Genomic DNA, 20,876 nt, shown 5'->3' with positions numbered 1-20,876 from the left:
CCCCAGCAGAGGTTGATAGGGAAATCGTGACCTTTTTCGACCATCTTTTTTGATGGGGATAGCTCAGCTGACAGAAAAAGATGGCACATAAGACAAAGGTCACGATTTTCCCCATCAACCTCCGCTCGGAGAGCATGGTAGATCTAAAACTCTGCTGCATATGTACAGACCGACACTTTAGAAGGTATTATACGGCAGTTAGGTTTGCCATTTGCAGCGTTTAAAGAACCATCAAACTGCATTGAGAAGGCATTGCCCGGGCACATCCCTGATTTACAGTTGCTCCTAAAGCGTGTGGATTGATTTGTGCAGGTCGTGATGAAGGCTATGGAATATTCAGCGTCGTACATAAATCTATCACTCTCCTCCTCTGTCCTCTTATAGGATGTCATTTACCTGCCGTGGTTAGAATGGATAAAGGCGGCGGGAGGAATCCTGCAGCTGCAACCATTTGTTCCCATTTATGCAAATAATAGGACCTGAAGTAAGGAGAACGGCGATTATGATGATGTATCGCTGCACTTACCCAGCTGTAAGGGAAATGCTTCCCCAGGCTGATGCTGATTGAATGGGATGATATTATGGCGGTAGGTTCGGCAGGAAATGATATTATAGCGAGCTGCCATTTGCTCCGTCGTTTGAATTTGTGATTAAGGCTCTGAAGATAAGGGCAAATTGTGATTTATGGGGGACGTTTGTTGCAACGTTGAGTTAAACGGATTCAGAAGAACAATGTGAAAGTATGCATACAGGAAGTTACCTATTACTCATTTTTCAAATGCAAATTATGGGAATACCATACAGTGTCTGTAGGAATTTGTATTGTTCTTATAAACCCAAATATCATGTACCTTGTCTCTGTTATAGTATGCAAACGCATTTATTCAGCACTCATTTTCAAATGCAAAATAAATATCATACTTTGACTGAAACAAAATTATGTATTTTCCTTTAGCGACATTTAAGTCCTAATCTTAAGAAGACCCTGTCTCTGTTCCTAACCAAATGTTTTGGTAAGAAAGCATGCAAATTTACAGGTAATTGTTAATCAGTAACCACTCAGGGAAGCCATGCGCACATAACAGAATGTCCAAAGGGGCAGCAAAAATTCCCGGTGGGGAAAAAAAATCACAGTTGCCTCCTTAATGTCAAGGTGACTGAAAGCAGATACAACTGAGCTAATAGACAAAGTGCCTTTTTAGTATGCAGCACAGTGTGCGCCATTACACTCAATTTTGCAATCACTTACAGCATTACAAAATCCCTTCTGCTTGTATTTGCCATTGGCTTTGGTCAGGATGATTTCTATTTCCTCTCTTACAAAACATTGCCGCGCCTTGAAATACATGTATTCTGCTTCTTTGCTGACCCCATCCTTTGACATGGGAGGCTTGATTTAATTGAATGGCATGAATGAGCTCATGAATATTAATGAGGGGGATCTCTGGAGCAGATTAGAGTGAGGCACTGGGCAGCACCACCACACAGCACAACTGGGGCAGCCTGCCAAATGTAAATGTAAACGCCACAAAGCTGCGAGCTGCCGGCACAATCGGACGGGGCCATTTACACACAGCATGTGCCAATAAGTCGTCAGCTCGTTCGGACACAACGCGACGCTCCCTCTCCTTGGATTAACCGCCTGCAAGCTTCCATTCGGATTACTTTGCTGCGAACACAGGACGATGGAGAAGGGATTATCCTGAGGATAAGAAGATGCTTCTGCCTGTGTGGATTAAACCATGGTTCCTATCCACGGCTCACATGGATGCGTTCGCAGAAGACACTCCTGGATATGGTATGTAGGCACCCCTGCTACGGCCGTGTGTGTACACATACCCAAATAGAACTGTAGCCGATTCTTTCCTGGCCTTGTTTGAAAGGAAGGCCTTGTGTGCGTGATTTGTTCCCAGTCTAAACAAGGGTGCGCTTGAAAAATCTCCCAGGAAAATATTTCCACAGGAGATTACCATGGCATTACACTACATGAGGAAATGGTGCAGGAGACAAAGGGGGAAGTTGAGTGGGATTGATTTTGCCTGGGGTGTTGTGGTAAAGACTGGCTCAGGTTTATTTTTAGGGGATATGGGCCCTTTAGCCCCGGTGCATGGGACTTTTGTTCGCCTCAGAATGCATGGGTAACAGCGCGTCTGCATAAGAAAGGCTCTTTCTCTTCACCAACGTCAGCAGCCCTTTCTTCTGTTTGTACTGTGGTGGCTAATGTACCATGGTCTTATGTGTATCTTGCAACTGTTTGAAGTATGTGTCTGAGATTCTCCACATTCTTTCTCAGCTTGATGTTGTATACAGTCCCCGGCATATGCAGCCGGAGATACACACAGGGCTACCCCCACATGTCCCTGAGCTTCCCCCAAACACATCATCCCCTGTCGCCCTTTGTTTGTCTGTCCTTACTTGCATTAAAGTCTGCGTGGCAGTTGCATTATTTATCATGTTGATGTATGGAGTGCTGGATTGGCTTGCACGTTTTTATGCATTGTTTACCTCAAATTACATCCTCATCATTAGACCTCCGTTACAACATGTGCTCTAGCTGTTTGTTTTTTACTTCAGAGCTATTTTCCTAGTGGGATGAATTGGCGCTGTAAACAAAGTTTCAGGACGATGGAATCTTCCAACGGCAGTCTTCTTATAATGCATTATTCATAGAGGTCAGAATATAATGTGAAGACATGATTATGTTTTTAAAATGTTCCAAGGCACGGTCTTACCTTAATCCGTGACTGGATCAATCAGCTTCCGCCCCTGTCTTCCTTTGAAAAGGTCATTTAAACCTCTGAGATAGTGTCAGGTTGAAAAATAACGAAATATTGTAGAGGCAGGGCAAATTTTACAATGGGTGCTGTGATGTCAGCTTTAAGGGTTTCAAAACATGAATAACCTTTACCTGTTTTGAAATCAGAAAAAAGCAAACATTCTCTGTACAAATTGCGTTCTCTCATTACCCCATGACACAAATTTTCAACCTGAATGGAAATCATTCATATATACCTTTCCTAGGTTATCGATAATACCTTGTACTGGATTCACAAACTTTGGATTGTAAGACCGAAAGTATAGTCTATGTCACATACAACACCTGACAACACAACATAAATGTAACGTTATACATGTGAATCTACATATTTTAGTGTATCAGTTGTGATGTCATCTGTATGTGATATTAGAAAATACAAGGCGGGAATGCTTATATGTGACTAGAATATTTACCTATGGGGATGCACTGTTGCAAAATGGATTAGCTTGTTAAATGAGAGAGCATATTTGTGCAGGGCTTGAAATATATTTTCTCCATACCTGCATTGACATAGGTAACATTCTTAATTGGATACTCATGTATACTAGAGAAATTTTACCTGCAACGCTCATTTTGAATCTTAACTTTTCATTGCCTTATAGTCCATTCAAAACAATGTTTCGACTGTGTATCTTGCTATACATCACCCTAGACTAACATGTACAGTGTATGTCATAGGCTGGTTTCTGGTTCCAGTGCAGTAAGGTACACTTAGACATCATACCTGTACAGGTCCCAAATTATTCTACTGCAAAATATTATGCAGGTTGTATTATCGAGCCCTCACTTACACATTTATGCTTGCCGTTCATCCAATGGACCAATGCAGGTTAGGCACAGGTCATCTTCACTATCTTCATCTTGTGATAGGTGAAGGTTACTAAGACGTCAGAAATACCTGCACTAACCTGCATATGCAGGACTGGTGGTATTTTAACAGTGGTTTTCAAGTACCGCGCTTTCTGTTCTTACTTGCCCCTCAATATTCTTACATTGGTTCCCACACCGGCCCTGTGAGTAACAGGCTAGAAATGTGCCTCACAGTGAGTAACAGGCTAGCGGATGTGCCACACTGTGAGTAACAGGCTAAGATGTGCCACACAGGGATATTATATATCGATCTCGGAGATTCGAGGACGAATCTTGAGAAGAAAAGAAAAGGGGGAGTAGTGTAACAGTGGGGTTTAAGCGCTGCCAAACTGACCACGCCAAGGGCTCTAGAGCAAGTTTTGGTGTTGTGGTTTGCACGTTGGATTTGTAATCCGCCGACCCAGGTTCAATCCCAGGTGTCGGCATGTTTGTTTCTTTCTGTTCTTACTCGCCCCTCTGAATTCTTACAGTATTTTGAGCCCCGAGGCCTGAAGTAAGAATCATGTAAATTCCTTCCATATCCACTTTCCATGCTGTTTTCTTCACTGCTGACCCTCTTTCATCGCTTCATCCGAAGAGATGACGAAAATTTAGGTCATTCTAGTGTCATGATGGAAGGTCCCATTGATCGTACCGATCGAATCATGCATATCATTACTCGGGTGATTGGGTTCTTTCAGCATGGAATTATTACAGGACCTCATGAAGGAAACTATGAACTCCCTATTATTCAGGTAGTGCTAACATCCACTCTCATAACCCCACAGGGTGCCGTAATACCGCCATTTGAGAAAAAACATGAATTCGAAATGATTTAAAGTGCAGCATCAGTTATTCTGAACGTTTGTTCACCTTTATCTGTGGGGTAACCTATATCCGTTGTTTTTAAAAACAGGGTTTTTGGAAATATCAATTTAAAGGACGCATTTTAAAAAAAATGCAATATTTTGAAAGTCCATCGACTTAAAATCCCTAAATACCAAGTTTGTAAAAACAACGGATATAGGTTACCCTGCAGATAAAGATGAACATGCGTTATTTTACAGATGTCAAGGTGTTCAAGATATTCTTGAGAGGGCCTTGAAAAACATTTTTTTTATGTGGAAGTATTATGACACCCTGTAGAATGATGAGACTTTGTGTTAACTCTTATAACATTGGTGGGTGCTGAAAGACCTTCACATTAAAGACCTTCACATGGATTTGTAGAGATCCGCCCTGTAGCATCAGCAATCCCTGAGGCATTCACACTACTTCACACTTTGTTAGGTATCCAGGCGTCAGTGAGACATTAGAGAAGGCCTCCATAACACCTTTCCTCTTAGGGAACACAGCAGAATAAGGAGTCGGAGTTGGTGTTACTGTAAATGAAAGCCGAGTGACCTTTCTACGGGTGTGCGTAATGGGTAATAGTCTTGATATGATGGTGTACCTGTTCATTCATAGAAAGCTCAATAATTAGAGTTTTGGTATTTTAGTTTTCAAGGAAGATGGGTGTTTAGTAAGCACTTTTCTCATGATGGGAATGATATTTATCAGCAATAAATTCAAAAGGATCAATATTTTGTATGCACACACACAGCTTCTTATGATTATGATACAGAAGAAGTAGAACTTTATTGCACCACAACTGTAAGAGGTACAACTACAATGTACAGCACATGTAACAGTGAGGTTTAAGCGCTGCCAAACTGACCACGCCAACGGCTCTAGAGCTTTTCGTATTGTGGTTTGCACGTTGGATTTGTAATCTGCCGAACCGGGTTCGATCCTGGGTGTCGGCATGTTAGTTTCTTTCTGTTCTTACTCGCCCCTCTGAATTCTTACATTGGTTCCCACACGGCGGCCCTGTGAGTAACAGTCTAGTGGATGTGCCACACTGTGAGTAACAGGCTAAGATGTTCCACACAGGGATGTCAATCTCGGAGATTCGAGGACGAATCTTGAAAAGAAAAGGGGGAGTAGTGTAACAGTGAGGTTTAAGCGCTGCCAAACTGACCACGCCAACGGCTCTAGAGCTTTTGGTGTTGTGGTTTGCACGTTGGATTTGTAATCTGCCGAACCGGGTTCGATCCCGGGTGTCGGCAAGTTAGTTCCTTTCTGTTCGTACTCGCCCCTCTGAATTCTTACACACACATGAATCAAATGTGCGGGGAAAAGGGCTTGCTTTCATGGACACTCTGACAGTTTGCTTAGGCAGATGGCATACGTGTGACTGAGGTAACTTGATGCCAGGTACAAAGTCGGATATTTCATACATTATACAACAGATTTGCCCCGAGGTCACGGAGTGAAGTTTGCCTTGCCCAGGAGCAAGCCATGTGATGGTATCAGTTGCCTAATTAATGAGCTTTGTAGCGGTTGATAGTGTTATCACGGTGTGTGGTGTTTTTGTTATGGGGGTAAAGCTACAGGCAGGCTAGAATAACGCATGCAGAGGCTAGAATAACGTGATACTGTGGGGTTAGGGCCAAGATCAATGGGGAACGATGGATAAATGTGTTAAAGTTCATGAACGTTCCCAGCTTTTGTAGGGAGGAAAGATACGTACTATATAGAATAGGAATTAAGCAAACAGTTGAGGATGGTCTGAAAATAATCATCATCATCATCATCATCATCATCATCATCATCATCATCATGATGCATCTGTTTTTTCACCGTTGAGGTACAGTAGACAAAGTCTGAAAAGTAGAAAATGATAAGAATTATGAATGGAAGCAAGAATTGTTCAAAGTATATAGTGAAAACGTTACATGAATAGAAAGTTTTTGCAAGAATATACAGTAGGAAATACAGATACATGTAACGTTACCAACATCTGCAACGTATGCTCTTGTATAATCAATAAACACTATTTATTCTTTTATTTGTTCGACGACATAACAGGTAGCCAAGGTTGCCCAAAGGGTTATTGGGAGAGAAATACAAAACACATTAAATAACATATCAGTATTATGACAGTAAACACTAGATGCCAAGTCATTCACAATGAATGTATATGTATTATGTGTAATGTTAATTTGCTGTGTTTATTATTGAAAAGGTAGTTATGTTATGAAACATAGCTTCCAAATGGTTAGAGAAAGTTCCATTCAGGTTGAAATGAGAAGCCTGTAACGGCAAACCCATAGAAGGTTGATGACTGTTACCTACAGCTGGTGTGTTACGCCGAAGGGTGGTTATACCAGCTATATAGATACAGATACAGATATAGATACAGATACCTACAGATGTACTCTTGGCAGTGCAGATCGCCTTTTAAAACACATAGATCCAGTGTTATGGTTTGTAAACTGGGTGTGTCAAGCCTAAGTCATGCTGTTAAGTGCTGTTGTGTGGGGACAATTAGCTGGTGTAATGACTGACATCACCTGAAAAGGTGAGGGACGTCAGACCCTTAAGAACATCCAGGTGTAATGTTACCTGGCTCTTTAAACACTCAAATCTTCTGTTGACCTACAGTCGGGTTTTGAAGGAACTTTGAAAACACTGACTGTTTGTGTGTTGGAAAATCCCTTCCCTGTCCCTCACTCCGATCACTCAGATTCTTTCTACACTATAGACTGTTTTAGCTTGCTCAGCATTTTTTGCTATGTATGATTCTATAGTCTGCATGTCCTTCATTTAAAAATGTTTGTATCTCTTATTTGTTGATATATTTCTTAAGCTTCACCATAACAAAATGGGAGAGAGCCTCTGCTTAAGTTGTCCCCCCATTTTAACATTTTTTTGTGTGAAGGGAATCTGTGGCCAGTCAAAGCATGCAAGGAGACCCTACAGAAAGTATCAAGATGGAATCTTGTCTTGGCAAAGAAAAGAAGATGAATGACACCCAATTTGCCTTTTACAAGATATTAATGTAGAACTTCCTCCTGGCCTAGTATACAATTTTATTTGCTAAATTCTAAAGTCTGGCTTTTCTCCTGTTGGCATTATTGCATAATAATGATAGACATATGATAGACAACTTAATGAAAGGGTTGTACAAAACGTACCCTCAAGCTTTAGCAAGGTCAGACTCTTGAGATGATTTAAAAGAATTTTGCTTTCATCCCACAGGCATTTTTTGATATGGAGTGACAGTATAAATTGAACTGCTAGACAATTGGTTAAGTTGGTCAAAGTGATTTCCCCAAGCTACACTGTATGTATGTAGAAAGATCAGGCTAGTTTAAAAGAATATTGTTTCATCCCACTGGCATTTTTTCGCTTAAGGTTACTGCATCAATGATTGAACTGGCAGACAATATTCAGGTTTAGATTGATCAAAGTGATTCCCCAAACTCTGTTATGAGATTAGACAGCATTCTGCATTTAAGGTTTTGGGGATTTAATTTATTGGTAGCGGAAAAATGGAGTGTTAGGGGTGGTTTTGAGTTCGTGGTAGTGCTATATACTGTGGTCACATACTGTAATGGAAAAATGTTTGCGACCGTTTGAGTTTATGGTGAAGCGGCCGTAGAAAAAAATGTGAACATAGAAGTAGAATCACCACGAACAATTCTGCATTTACTGCATTCCATCCTGTTCATATCACCCCAAATCACCCAAGGTTTGGTGACTGGTGAGACTGGTGACTGGTGAGATGAGGTCATTATCATTACCAAGTGTTGAAAAGCTTTTTGGTTTCGCTGTCCTCTCCTGTACCCCAGCGGGTAGCTACTTTACATGTGCGTCACGCCGCTGAGCCCCGGTCTGTGACTGTGTATTTGCTTGCATAAAGGTGGCGTTTATCTCACTATGTGCTGATCTACCAGGACTGAAGGATAATTAGGACTGAAACATCAAGACGGGAAATGCGGTCTTTTCTGTCGTCCAGAAAGTATAATGCCTCGGAGGCTGGCTTTCAGCAATCCCCGAGTAGAAGTAATGACGTTGTGAAAGCAGGGCTTTATGTTTCAAAGTTCTCCTGCGGAAAAATTTATGGATTCATCAGAAAGCTATTGGGACAGGCGGCCCCGGCTGAGTTGAGCGTAATGTATGGCCATGAATCACGAGTTAGCCACAGAATTTACATAGATTTTCTAGACAGGATGACTACAGGTACATAAACCATGAAGTATCCCAAAAGTCGAGGGTGTGATCCACAGTTTGTCGCTGAAATGTGTGGTAGCTTATTAGTTCTTGTCTGCTTCCACTGAGGACAATCAAGAAGAAATGTACCCCACACTGAAAATCAAACACAATGAAATCTTTTCAAGGCTCAAATCTTTTCATCTTTTCTGATATGTCATTTTGCAAGTTGGCATGGCAGCTCATCGGCTTGTTAAGGACATTTCAATGGCTTTCGAGAGTCCTTATGTTGCCCTAGTTTTTATACTGTGAATGCAGAAACTTTTGCAATGGTTTTGTTACACTTACAGTTTCTTATATGTTCACATTTTGTGCATTGTGACCTCTAGATGTTCACTGAGAACTTAAAACACCCTGAAAATGCTTGTTCCTTCTTCTATCCCCTTGTTTCGACCTCAAGCTTATACAACCTCCGGGAACACTCCATTTTCTTCCTACCATGGAATTGCAGTTATGGTATCACCTAAAACTGATGTATTTTAAAATATATACAGTGCAACATTACTCGATATACATGTAGCCAGCCCTACAAATACACAGTAACTTGTGTTTATTTACATGATTGTGGGATATTCAACATGTATGCCAGACTTGTACCTGATGTTGGCAGCATGCGTTTTTCTGCGCAGTATGGGGGTGTGACGTAACCTCTATTAGCTTCTTAACTTCAGCCCACAGAATTCCCCAGCTTACAATCTCCTTTCCCAGCCAGCTAATACTGTGTTTAGGCTGCGCTGCCGTCGTTAACTCAGTCTCCACAAAGATACACAAGGTCCCAACAGCAATTATAACATTATCTCGAGCAAAAACAGCAATATGCTTGTTTACCATACTGGCTGAAGGACAGTGTAGAAAGATAATAATTCAGAAACAATCTTAGGCTATCATAGTGTACAAGTAATAAGCAATGACAAAGAGCAGGCTATTCTTTAAAATACTATCATATAGTTCTATTCTTTAGGTGTACCCATCCTCTTTTTGTTTGCTATGGAATCTAATGTATCTAATCAAAGTTCCATTTTGTCATTTGTGAAGAAATCAGATCTTATGCAAACTGATAGCCCAGACTTCATGCTCAATCGACAAGCAGATATTGGGTGGACAATTGTTTTCAGTCCAGCCAGCATTTCTTCTGAGACTGTCAGGAAATCTGGTCAGGTTAGGAAACACAGTTATCAACTCCATACATCTGCTTGGAGATTAAGTCCTGCCATCATTAGCACTTTTCACTGCCTATCCTGGCAGCACCCAGCTGTGATGGGTCAGATAACAGGGCTACTGGACCAGAGGTTAGGGGTTCAATCCCCACTGGTGCATGGCAATTTAATCCCTGTGAAGGATGCATTTACTCCAGTTCCTCCTACTGGAAGTGATGAGTCCCAGGATGATCTGAGGTGTCTGAAAGTTTAAACAGGGATAAGATTAGTTCCCATCAGATAATAGTTGTCAACAAAATGCCACTTGGTAATGCATCTTCTGCAGTACATGTACATATTGGGGAAGTTTGAGTTCACAGTGTAAAGGTGGGGCGCAAGCACCACAACTGACCAATCTAACTGGTCCTGGCCTTTTGCCTTGTGGTTTAATTTAGGGTTGGGAGCTGGTGGGCTCTGGGTCTAAAACTACTCGCCTCTTGTGTTTCAACGGTTTGTGAATATGAAAAATACTGTAAATTCATTTACTACCTTAGTCTTTTTTGGAGGGATAATTTTGCAGTAGTCCAGGGACCTGAACGTGATACCCTCACTGAGGGTTTTAGTATTTGATTGAGATTTAGGAATTAAGGTCGAGTAGTAGTCCACTGTGATCTGCATCTGCAGTGGTCCGAAAACCCTGTAGCTGCAATCAATCTACATGTAGCAATATTTGTTAGTGTCCCTTGTACATTGTACTTCTAGTTGGCTCATTACGTTCCACATGTACATGCAAGAGGATGAGTGAGTGTGAGTGTGAGTGAGTGAGTGGAATGACGTCATATAGCGTCCTTAGGAGTATCAGGATTTCACAGTGAAAAGGTCACCTTAGAAACACATTTGATAATTCTTAGTGGTTGTCCATTGTGACCTGTCCATTGAAAACTAAGTCCAGGAATTGCATGCAGGAAGTCACAGTTGGTCACAACTGTTGTTGTTTTGTCCTCCTTATTTCGCTAGATGTGGCCTCTTGGTGCTGAGTAACACATGGCTCCTACAGTAGCTACCCAGCTGGTGATCAGTACCTTTATCTGATGAAACTCAGATGACCCAGTGGTGACCTCCCCTCCCCCTACCTTTCATCCCCCCATGCCTGGTGTAAAAAGGATCTGTCATTAGTGCCTGTGATGGGTGATAAGCAGGTAATGGCTGCATGTGGTGAGAGCACCATGTGTCCTGTTGTTTTGACAAGTGGGAGCAGGCCTGTAATCTGTATCAACAAACAAGGCAACAACTGGGTTATTAAAACAGGCTGGACTGAAACAGTATCACCCTGTCTGTCTTCTGCTTACTCAATTACTGCCTAGTGCCAGTCCTTGTTTATCTCCAAGCAGAAGTAGGATCTATACCCCAGTGGGATGCAGAAACTTTCGCGTTGGTTTAATGTTCGCGGTTTTCGCATTGGCCGCTTCACAATAGAAAAATTAAAACCACCGCAAACATGTTTTCTTGGCAGTAAGAGACTATAGTGCATGGTGCTGTCGCAAACTTAAAACCACTGCAAAAAGTCATTTTTTCCCGCTACCGTGAAATTAAATCCCTGCAAACTTAACTGTATCAACAGTATTGTATTCTGCACTGAGTCTATTTATTATCATATTATCAATCACGGTTCTTCAACTTTTATATGAAGGGCATACTTGTAAAAGTAAGCAATTGCCAGGCGAAAGTATAGTAAAGTATGATCATGAGTATCATCCGAGGTAGTTTACCACTACCAGGGCTCCTATACTCTCCCTTCAAGAACTACATTTTGTTGGTGAGGAAGTGTATGGGAGCTCCAGGAAACTAGCTAGGATACTCAGGCCAGAAACAGTATATATGCAGTATGCACTATCAAGTCTAAGTGTCCTGTGAGTGATGTTTTTACAACATTTGGGTACTTTTGGATAGTTAATTTGTTGCCTTAGCTAACATGAAACTACAATTCACATACAAATTTAAGCTATTACTGCTATTTACTGAGTAACATTAGATACATGTATATTCTCTTGTTCCTCTAGTATGTCTTTATAGTGGTGGTCTCTGTTACTATTCAGTTTAACTACTTAAAAATGAAGGACTTAAAACACATAGAGAACATGCAGCAGTTTAAGATACAAACCTTAATAGTTCCACACACAAAAAAAATCTTGAGCTGTATAAAGAAGAGTGAGTGCTTAACGTTTTACATTGAATGTTTGAAAACTGATAAAAAGTATAGACCATATACAACATGTAAATACACAAATCATCCTTTCATGTCTCTGTTACTGTCTCATTACAAAGCACACAATTAATAAACGTTGTTTACCATAACTTTGACTTCCTTAGCTTGTGAAATAACAACAAACAGATGAGCATGGTGTTACTTGCCTGACTTTGATCAAACCTGTCTTCTTGCTAATGATACATGTAACTTTAATCCATTTCTGAAACATCACCATGACAACTCATCCAAATTTCATGTTGAAATCTTGTGTATTATCAATGAAGATATTAATTTTTATGTATTATCAATGGGGATTAGTAATTTTTGTCATTTTCAAAAGGAAATTGCACAACTTCAAGTACAAATGTATGTAGACTGAGTGCTGTCCTTGCAAAGCAATTGACCGATCCTACTTTGTATAGCCCTGCCCACCTCTGTTAAATGTAGAGATGCAAAAACTTATAGATATATCGAAATGCATATTTGAAAATGTATATTTGACGGAGACACTTTCAGTAGACACTGTCTTATCTGTCAAACTGCTAATTGCCATGCTATTATTGAACTGCCCAAATGTGATGGACAGTCAGGATCGGTCTGTATATCTAATACGAAGCCTGACTGGTAACATTACTTGTAGCGCTAGTTCACCTTATCCGTATGGTGACCTTTATCCTTTCTTTTTTAAAGCAATGTATTTAGAGATATCAAGTCAACCGATGGTGGTTTCAAACTGCAATATTTTGAAAATAGTAAACAATTTGAAACTACCATCCATAAACTTGATATCCCCGGATACCTCGCTTAGCAACACAATGGATATAGGTTACCCCACGGATAAAGGTGAACTAATGTTACATGCATGTTTGCACACTGGTCCAAAGCAAAGCAAGGGTGGTACTCAGACTAAAATACATAAGTGACATGTGGATAGAGAGCTGCATCTTATCAGAATACGTCACTGTGTTTACAGTTTGTATGAAGCTTAGGACTAGATAGTCATGATGTATTGGGTCTGACTTAAGTTGTACAGTGTGCAATTGATGCTATTCACTGTATATGAATAGGAACTGTTACAGAGATTTTTCTTTTTTTTGCACTATCATGCCTTGCTCCCAAAATCTATAATCTATCTTATCTTTTGTGTTTTTTTCTTCCTGTTTGTGACTTTCCTCCCTAACCCATTCCATTCTTTCTCTCTGTCCTTCTTGCAAGAGGGCCCACGTTGAAACTGGGCTCTGGGCCACAGAGAGTCGTCATCCGAAAGCTGTACCAAGTTGGCCCCAGCATTTCTGTTGATTCAACTTCAGGGTGAGACCAACATGCCCCATTGGGCTTAATTATACACTCCCTAACCCCCGTGTGAGACCATCTGCGGTGTACTGTGGGACTCATTAACCAGGGGACCAATGAGGCATTCCACAATACCTGCCGCGCGCTGACGTGCTAGAGCAGAATGACGTTAGGAGTGATGTCAGGATTTCTTATCGCCTTACACAAACAATGTAGGACATGCAAATTGTAAACTGTCTTTGAGATAATTGTCTCAGCCCATATAACAGCTGTACCTAACATGCATAAAAGCTTGTAGAAGATATGGAATGATTATGAAGTATGAAACAAGCAAACACCTTTTCGTACTTAGGACTGTAGGTAGACTTTAGCTAGTTCAAGCTGTTGAGATTTAGGAAGATTGATATTACTATGTTGCATCAATCGATCTTCATCTGATTTGTTTTGAATTCCTAAATCAGTTTGCCAAAAAAGTATGATTCATATACATTTTGTAGAACGATGGGAATAGATACATTTGTATTCTGTTAGTCTTGCCCAGATATTATTTGTGAAAGACCAATCTTCTGTGTTGACTTGAGGAAGTGAATACCATGTGCTTCAATGGTTGCCTTACGTTAATGAGTTTTTAATTGCACACTCATCCATCCAACCATAAAAGGGGCACCTTCAAGGAGAAATTCCTCACTGCCATCAAACAATTAGTAAACACCACTCCATTAACTTTCTTTTACAGTATTTCATAATTATGATCTCATTATTGGACAATCTGACATCATAAAAAATGAACAAAAGTTGTAGCCTGGGTGCGGTACAACTGGCTCAATTTTGTTGCTTTCTAACGTTAACAGGCAAAATTATTGAGCCAGGGAGGATGGTACCAGGGCTGTTACCAGCTTTAAATTTTTCTCTGTCCCTCTCATTGTTTGGGAGCCCATGTTGTTGATTTTCCTTGTAAAATTTGTCATTTTAAGCTGATAAAAACACACTTCATCAATTTTATGTGCTGAAGTTCGGGTTTCTGGGAAGATCGATGGGGTCAAAATTGCTGTCCATCCCAACAAGCAAAACTGGTAGGCGATGTGTACTTGCCTGGCTAAATAAACTGAAACTGAAGCAAATGCCCATCCCAGGAGGGAGGGACGGGTCCTGGAGACAGCCCTGGATGGTACCCTGGCTAAAAGTATGTTGCATGTACAATGATGTACTGTTCTATCATTGCAATTGACTTCCAGCCCTGCATGCCATTATGCCAAACCTTTTCATGACTTCCATTTAAAAAAAAAGAAAAAAAGAAAAAGGGGTCTGCAAAGGATCCATCGGGGACACCATTTTGAAACAGCTGCCCTTTGAATGAATATCTTTTTGAACTTTTGAAGTATATTATTCTTCATCACCATGAGGTTATATAGAGGCTATGTAGTCCAATCTTGACCATGATAGTGTAAAACACATGGCAGTACTGAAATGCCACCTGTTGGCAAGTTGCAGTACTGCAGTCAATGTGTGCAGGCATTGTACACCGGGTATACTCTGTGTACACAGAATTTTCTTCATAATATCCCTAACTTGTTGAACTCTAGTATGATTTCTTCAATCATCAATCAGAGATATGACTGTTCAGTATGATACAGGCAGTATTGCTGCATGCTTGGGAGGGCTGTCTCTAGCTTTTTATTTTGTTCCGTCCCTCTCATTGTTTGGGAGCTCATCTTGTTAAAAGTCTGTCATTTTGAAGCCAAGAAAAAATACATTGTCAATTTATCATCATTGCAATTTTGTGTCATGAAGGTCAGGTTTTTCCAAGAGACTGAGTAAAAATTTTTCCATCCCAACAAGCAAATTTCCATCCTGGGATGGAAGGACGGGTCCTAGGGACAGCCCTTGTGCCTGCAAATGACGTTAAACAATTCAGATTGTGGATTCAGTTATCACTCACTATCCGTTGCTTGATTATACTGCTGCTGGAGTCCCTGATGCAGGGGTAGGCAAATGTATACATGTATACATGTACATGTAGGCCATGGGTGTTCAAAATCTGTCCAGGATATGCTTTCATTGTACACAAGCCTTGGTCTATGTTGTGACAAAAGAGTATGGATCAATGCATATGTGTCCTAAATGTTTCAACTGTTGATAATTCTTCATCGAGAACGTCACCTTTATTTTAAGGTATACTACTATAGCATATTCCTTTTGTCCTTCAGTCCTACATTACCTACATGTATGTGTGAACATTTCCAAATGATTTTTTTTTTTTTTGAAACACAAAAGAATTGAGGTCCTGCGTAAACAAAGTGGCACTTTTTGAGCCCGTGGTCAGTGCAACAAGTACCCTGGCGGATGTGTGAAAGGCAAAGGGTTGACCTGGGATACCTTTCATCTTTGTTATGCAGAAAAGATCGGTAAGGTGATACGGCGGCTGCATATTGACGGACGTTATTCTAGTATCGGCTTGATCTCGATGACTGTATTTACATGTGAGGCACGATGGATGGATGGCGTGAATGTTGGCGATGCCACCTTTTGGGATCTTGCACCTTTGTGTTGACAAATCATATCTGAGTCCAGTGCAGACATATGTGAGGATCCTCAGGACTAGTGTGCTGTATTGGGATGTACAGGAAAATCGACGAGCGTGGAATGAAACACTGTTCAAGTGTGCCACTGTTTGAAGTTACTCTGGCTGGGTAAGTCTCCTGCGAGTCATAAAAATGAAGGTTTTCTAGACTAGGAAAGTTTCGTGCTCTCATGTGCAAGTGATAGTTTGATTTTACAAGGTTCACACAGGCTCACAGCTTTGTTTTCATCCTATGAAACTCGAATTTTGGCTGTAAAGGCAGGCAGTTAACACTAGGTACATGTAACGTTATGTCAAAAGCAGTTCTTGACTGTGTTTGGCTACTATAGCTGGACGCAGTCTTCTTGTTAGCCTACGTATACCAACGTAAACTGAATATGTTAGTTCTCAGATTCAACATAATAATCATGGACTGTTATATATCGACATACACACAGTTACAGCAGATGCGCAAAGGGTGCAAGTTTTTCTCCCAGACCCCATGTTTCCATTTTGACTTCTGGCTAGATTTTTACATGGATATGATGAACCAAGGAAATAAATTGTTTAGGCCTTAGCAACACCTCCATATGAGGCTAATGGGGATGAATGTACAGCCTACAATTGTCCTGACATATAATGCTGAGTTGAAGAAGAAGCTGTACATGTACCATTAGCACAGATTTACATAATAGGCCTTCCTAATGAGGCAATCGGTGCAATAGAAGATGTTTGAAGTGTTATCTGTGATGATTCTTGCTCCTCTGAGTCTGAGATCCGAATTTTTGATACTGCAGGACTTAATGGTATGATACATGTGGCTCGTGAGATAAGATAACAGTGAATCTACATATTAGGTGAATGAACAACACTACTCTTCTTATACAGTAGAAGCCAGTTAATTGCACAACGGATTAACGCACACTTCTGTTAACTGCACGGAATCCCCAAATCCCAAATCAGTGCGGTCCATCTAGATAACTTCGCATACTTGCACCAGCCGGATAATTGCACAGAATTCACTGGCAAATAGGCCGTGCAATTAAGCGGCTTCTACTGTAATTTATACCAGGGCTGTCTCCTACTTTATATATTTTTCTGTCCCACTGATTGTTTTGGAGTCCTTCTTGACTTTCCTTGACTTTTTCCAAGCATCAAGTTCATGTGCTTGGTCCCAACAAGCAAATTTCTATATGCCAGGACAGAGGCATGGGTCCTGAGGACAGCCTAGTGTTTGTACTCTGAACCATTGTACTAATATTAGTATTAAAAGGAAGAGGTTTGATTTTTGGCCTGCATAGTAGTGTTGGATCAAACAGGTGCGGGTCTGTACATGTTAAACACTCAAATACAGATACTACATTGTATAATAAACGTATTAATCTTGTAGGTGATTCTAAATTCTTGTGCACCACTGCAGTGCTATGGTAGTTAGGTGTTCAGGAGTTTTCAGGTAGGTGATTTTGAGTGTTACGATAGCATCAACTAACACTGCATATTTTGAATTCCTTTTTTATAATACTGAGAGATATACAATGTACAAAGGGTTCTTCACTGCATTTTTTGCTGACTTGCTAGGGGGCTTTTGTACCAGACAATATTGTAAGGTCCTGCTTTCAAAAATGTCATATCGTATTGCTTTTACTTAAAGGCTCACTTTTGCTATTTGTATGATTCAAAGTTCTAGTACTTGCAAATTCAATCAGTCGGCACTGCATACAAGGTTTGTTTTGCAGAGGGTCTGTTGCTCCAAATAGAAAAAAATTAATCAATAATTTATGCAACTTGACTGATGACATCCAGTGGTTTACAGCATTCATATAAAGAGGCTCTTTCCACCTCTCTGTTAATAATTGAACCGCCAGCCCTCATTTGTAACTTTAATGGTCGGACAAAAAAGATTTGGCGAGTGCTGCCCAAAGAGAAAGAAAGTTGACACAGTACTTGTACCTGCACATTAAGGTAACGTCACCCCCGGTTTGTTGCCATAGTACTGGCAGGGCCAGGCTGGCATCCGTCACTGCCAAGTTGTGTGTGTGTTTGCCAGATGTAGTTAATCGAAGGAGACCGGCCGGCCTCCAGTCCTGGATATTAGAACTGATCTAATGGCCAACCCCAGGCAAGCTGTTAATATCCATTATTGATCGACGGAGGACGGAACGCATTCGCCTGGTGTGGCGGACCGATGGGTTTCATTGATCCCCGCTGCCGTCACAGAGTAGGCGTGGGGGCTCATTTCTCCGTGCTGGTGTTTTGGTGGCGGTCGTCATGTCGCTCAGGCATTGCAGCTTCAGCACTCCCTCGTTCTCACGGTTTTCCCGCTCGCGGATCAGGTTGGTTAGAGATGTTTTGTTGTTGTTGTTGTTTTCCTGTTGTGTGGCCGGTAAACCTTATCTCATGGCATGTCAGGTTTATTACAGGCTGGTCAACCCAAGCCTGGGGCATTTTTGTACTTTGTACTGTATGAAGGGTAGTGTCACCTGCAGCGGTTTGGTCAAAAAGAATCAAACAATTTAAGGTATTCATTTTGGAGACATAGGCATGGTCCAGTGGGCGGTGCTATCATGTATGTTATAGTGCTCCAGGGCAGGATGAAGAGTGGGTAATATAATATTTGACAGTCATACATGGACATATTTTGTGGGTTATGAAATGCATTAATCATAATCCGGTGTCAAATATTGCTGCCAAAATAGGGAAAAAACACTGCAGCTATTTCTCCTGTTATTATTATTGAATACAGCATCTATGTAGCACAATGTGTAATCTTGTCTGTCATTTGATATTTGATACCAATATTAGACACCGATTATACTTAATCTTGTTTCAAAATTAAAATGTCTGGAATGAAGCTTGATGGAATAGGCATATTTGAATTATATTGTTTTGGTTCACATCTTTTTGCCATTTGGTCTTTTATTTAAGCCCTTTAAACTTTCTATAGGACCAAGCTAAAGCTCTCATGTAGCCACCAATACATGATGATAGTAAAGGCACATTGGCATTGAATTTTAAACAACAATTTTGGTGTCCCAGGGGCAAAGCTTAGCCCCAGGCAGAGAGTAGGGTAAAATGGTTTGATTAATTCTGATATTTCAAAGTAGTAAAAATTCTGCAATAGAAAAATTATAAATTTTAAGATATTTTAGCCAGTAGCTAGTACCTGGTGTCTGTTAAGTGAGATAATCCATTGTACAAATTTAGTTACTAGTAGGTACCTGGAACTGACCCAAAACAGAAGCAGGGCAATAATCGATTTCAGAAAATTTTCAAAACATTTTGGGAGGTTGAATTTACAATGTGCATAAATGGTTTAAAGGTAATCTGCACTATACAGTACTTAGTACATAGTATAATGCATGTAAATGCTTTTGGAATGTGATCATGAAATGGACTGTTTTGTACCATGTGACATTGTGAATCAGTGATTTCATTTGGCTTAATGCGACCCCTCCGAGGTATCTGCCCAGGAATCTAAGGTGGGGATAAAGGTTTGATGCCACCATCAATCAATCTCCCTCCCATGACTTTTAGCTTCGCTGTCGGGTGTTGTGAAGTAACGATGCCCATTTACGGATGAAATTTATGCAGCGTACGTGGAATGCTTCCTGATTTGGACTATGTTTTTTATATGACCCTGGGAGGGCAGAAATGTCGTGTTTTGTGAGTAAATTGTATCAAGGAAAATTCAAGTACTGAGTATTTGTTTATCGATTCATTCTTTAAATTTGTTTTACCAGGGTACACATATTGCTGGCCACACATTGACAAAAGCAGGTTTAAAGGGCACTGTGGGCTGCAAACACAATGTAACAATGTATACGTTCAACTGAAGGGACCATAAATAAATAGTGTAAAAAGTAAAGAGACTACATTGTGCATGTAATAGAAATCCAACTATAGTATACATTCTGTGTATACTGTATCAAGCTAGTACATGATTGTAGTTTATATGGCTATATATGTCACTACAGTGCTATAGGTATATTAGGAGTCCCCCTTGTCAAATGGGAATGAATATCTGGGATACAAATTGATAGGTCACAGTGTGCACATTCGAGTATTACTGCCTACCTACTGTTTTGCATACTCTACTTGCTCTTACTTAAACTCTAATCACATTTTATAATTCTGATCAATCAAATGATTAGGAAGTACATGCATGTACACGTTCATTGCATGTGATAGTAGAATGCTCTCCAACAATCAATGATTTTTTCATTGTCTGTAAGGTTACAATGAGACCTGATAAAGCTCAGTTAATCAAAGCAATTACAGAGAATGAAATCCCAAGAGGATCGTGAACTTTATCAGAGATAATCAGCACAGAATCAAAGTAAAGAAGACAGCATGAAAGTGTGACTAGTGGCATGTCCTATATGACTGGACAGGATGCAGCCGCAGTGACTCCAGCAAGCCTTTCCTTTGCTTACTGTGATAATTGATTGAGACATGCCAGTACTAGAATGTGTTTAAGACATTAGTCAAAAGACTAGAGGTGCTATCAAAAACAGGATGTTGTTGCATGTTCCAATAGGAGTTTAACTAAATGATGGGCATGAAAACACATAGTCTGGAAGATTTGTAGTCCTTTGCTTCATGGGAAGTTAAGCTAAGTTGCTTCTGGTGGTGTTTTTAATCCTTGGGGGTTAACGAAAGGTCAAGGTGGTGACAGATGCAGAGGAAACCTTTGTCACATAATGCCAGGTCAGGGATAGGTACACCATTTCCTCTGTCTCAGGCACCGTTACATGAGACCACAAGGTGATACGATCCTACATCACTAGGGTATTGCATAGGGGATCGCATGCCACTTGTCCAAAGGTATGGGGCAGTCAAGAGACATGCCAAGTCACTGCGAGCTTCTTCATGGAA

At 40.6% G+C, this 20,876-nt stretch overlaps 1 protein-coding gene and 1 long non-coding RNA gene across 2 annotated transcripts in view; one reads left to right on the top strand and one right to left on the bottom strand.

Moving 5' to 3' along the window:
* Positions 1-20,876, top strand: part of LOC118431375 (cAMP-specific 3',5'-cyclic phosphodiesterase 4C-like) — a gene marked incomplete in the record, with an annotated part of 222,145 nt that overhangs the window by 159,821 nt on the left and 41,448 nt on the right.
* LOC118431456 overlaps positions 9,292-20,876 on the bottom strand; it is a 13,012-nt gene continuing 1,427 nt past the window's right edge. The window contains exon 2 of the long non-coding RNA XR_004832986.1: positions 9,292-10,162. This is a non-coding gene — a long non-coding RNA (uncharacterized LOC118431456). The remainder of the gene's footprint in view (positions 10,163-20,876) is intronic.

The sequence above is a fragment of the Branchiostoma floridae genome, chromosome 15 (genome assembly GCF_000003815.2).
Source record: "Branchiostoma floridae strain S238N-H82 chromosome 15, Bfl_VNyyK, whole genome shotgun sequence".
Lineage (NCBI taxonomy): Eukaryota > Metazoa > Chordata > Leptocardii > Amphioxiformes > Branchiostomatidae > Branchiostoma > Branchiostoma floridae.
The sequence above is the reverse complement of the archived record's forward strand: the minus strand, read 5'-3'. Positions and strand labels throughout refer to the sequence as shown.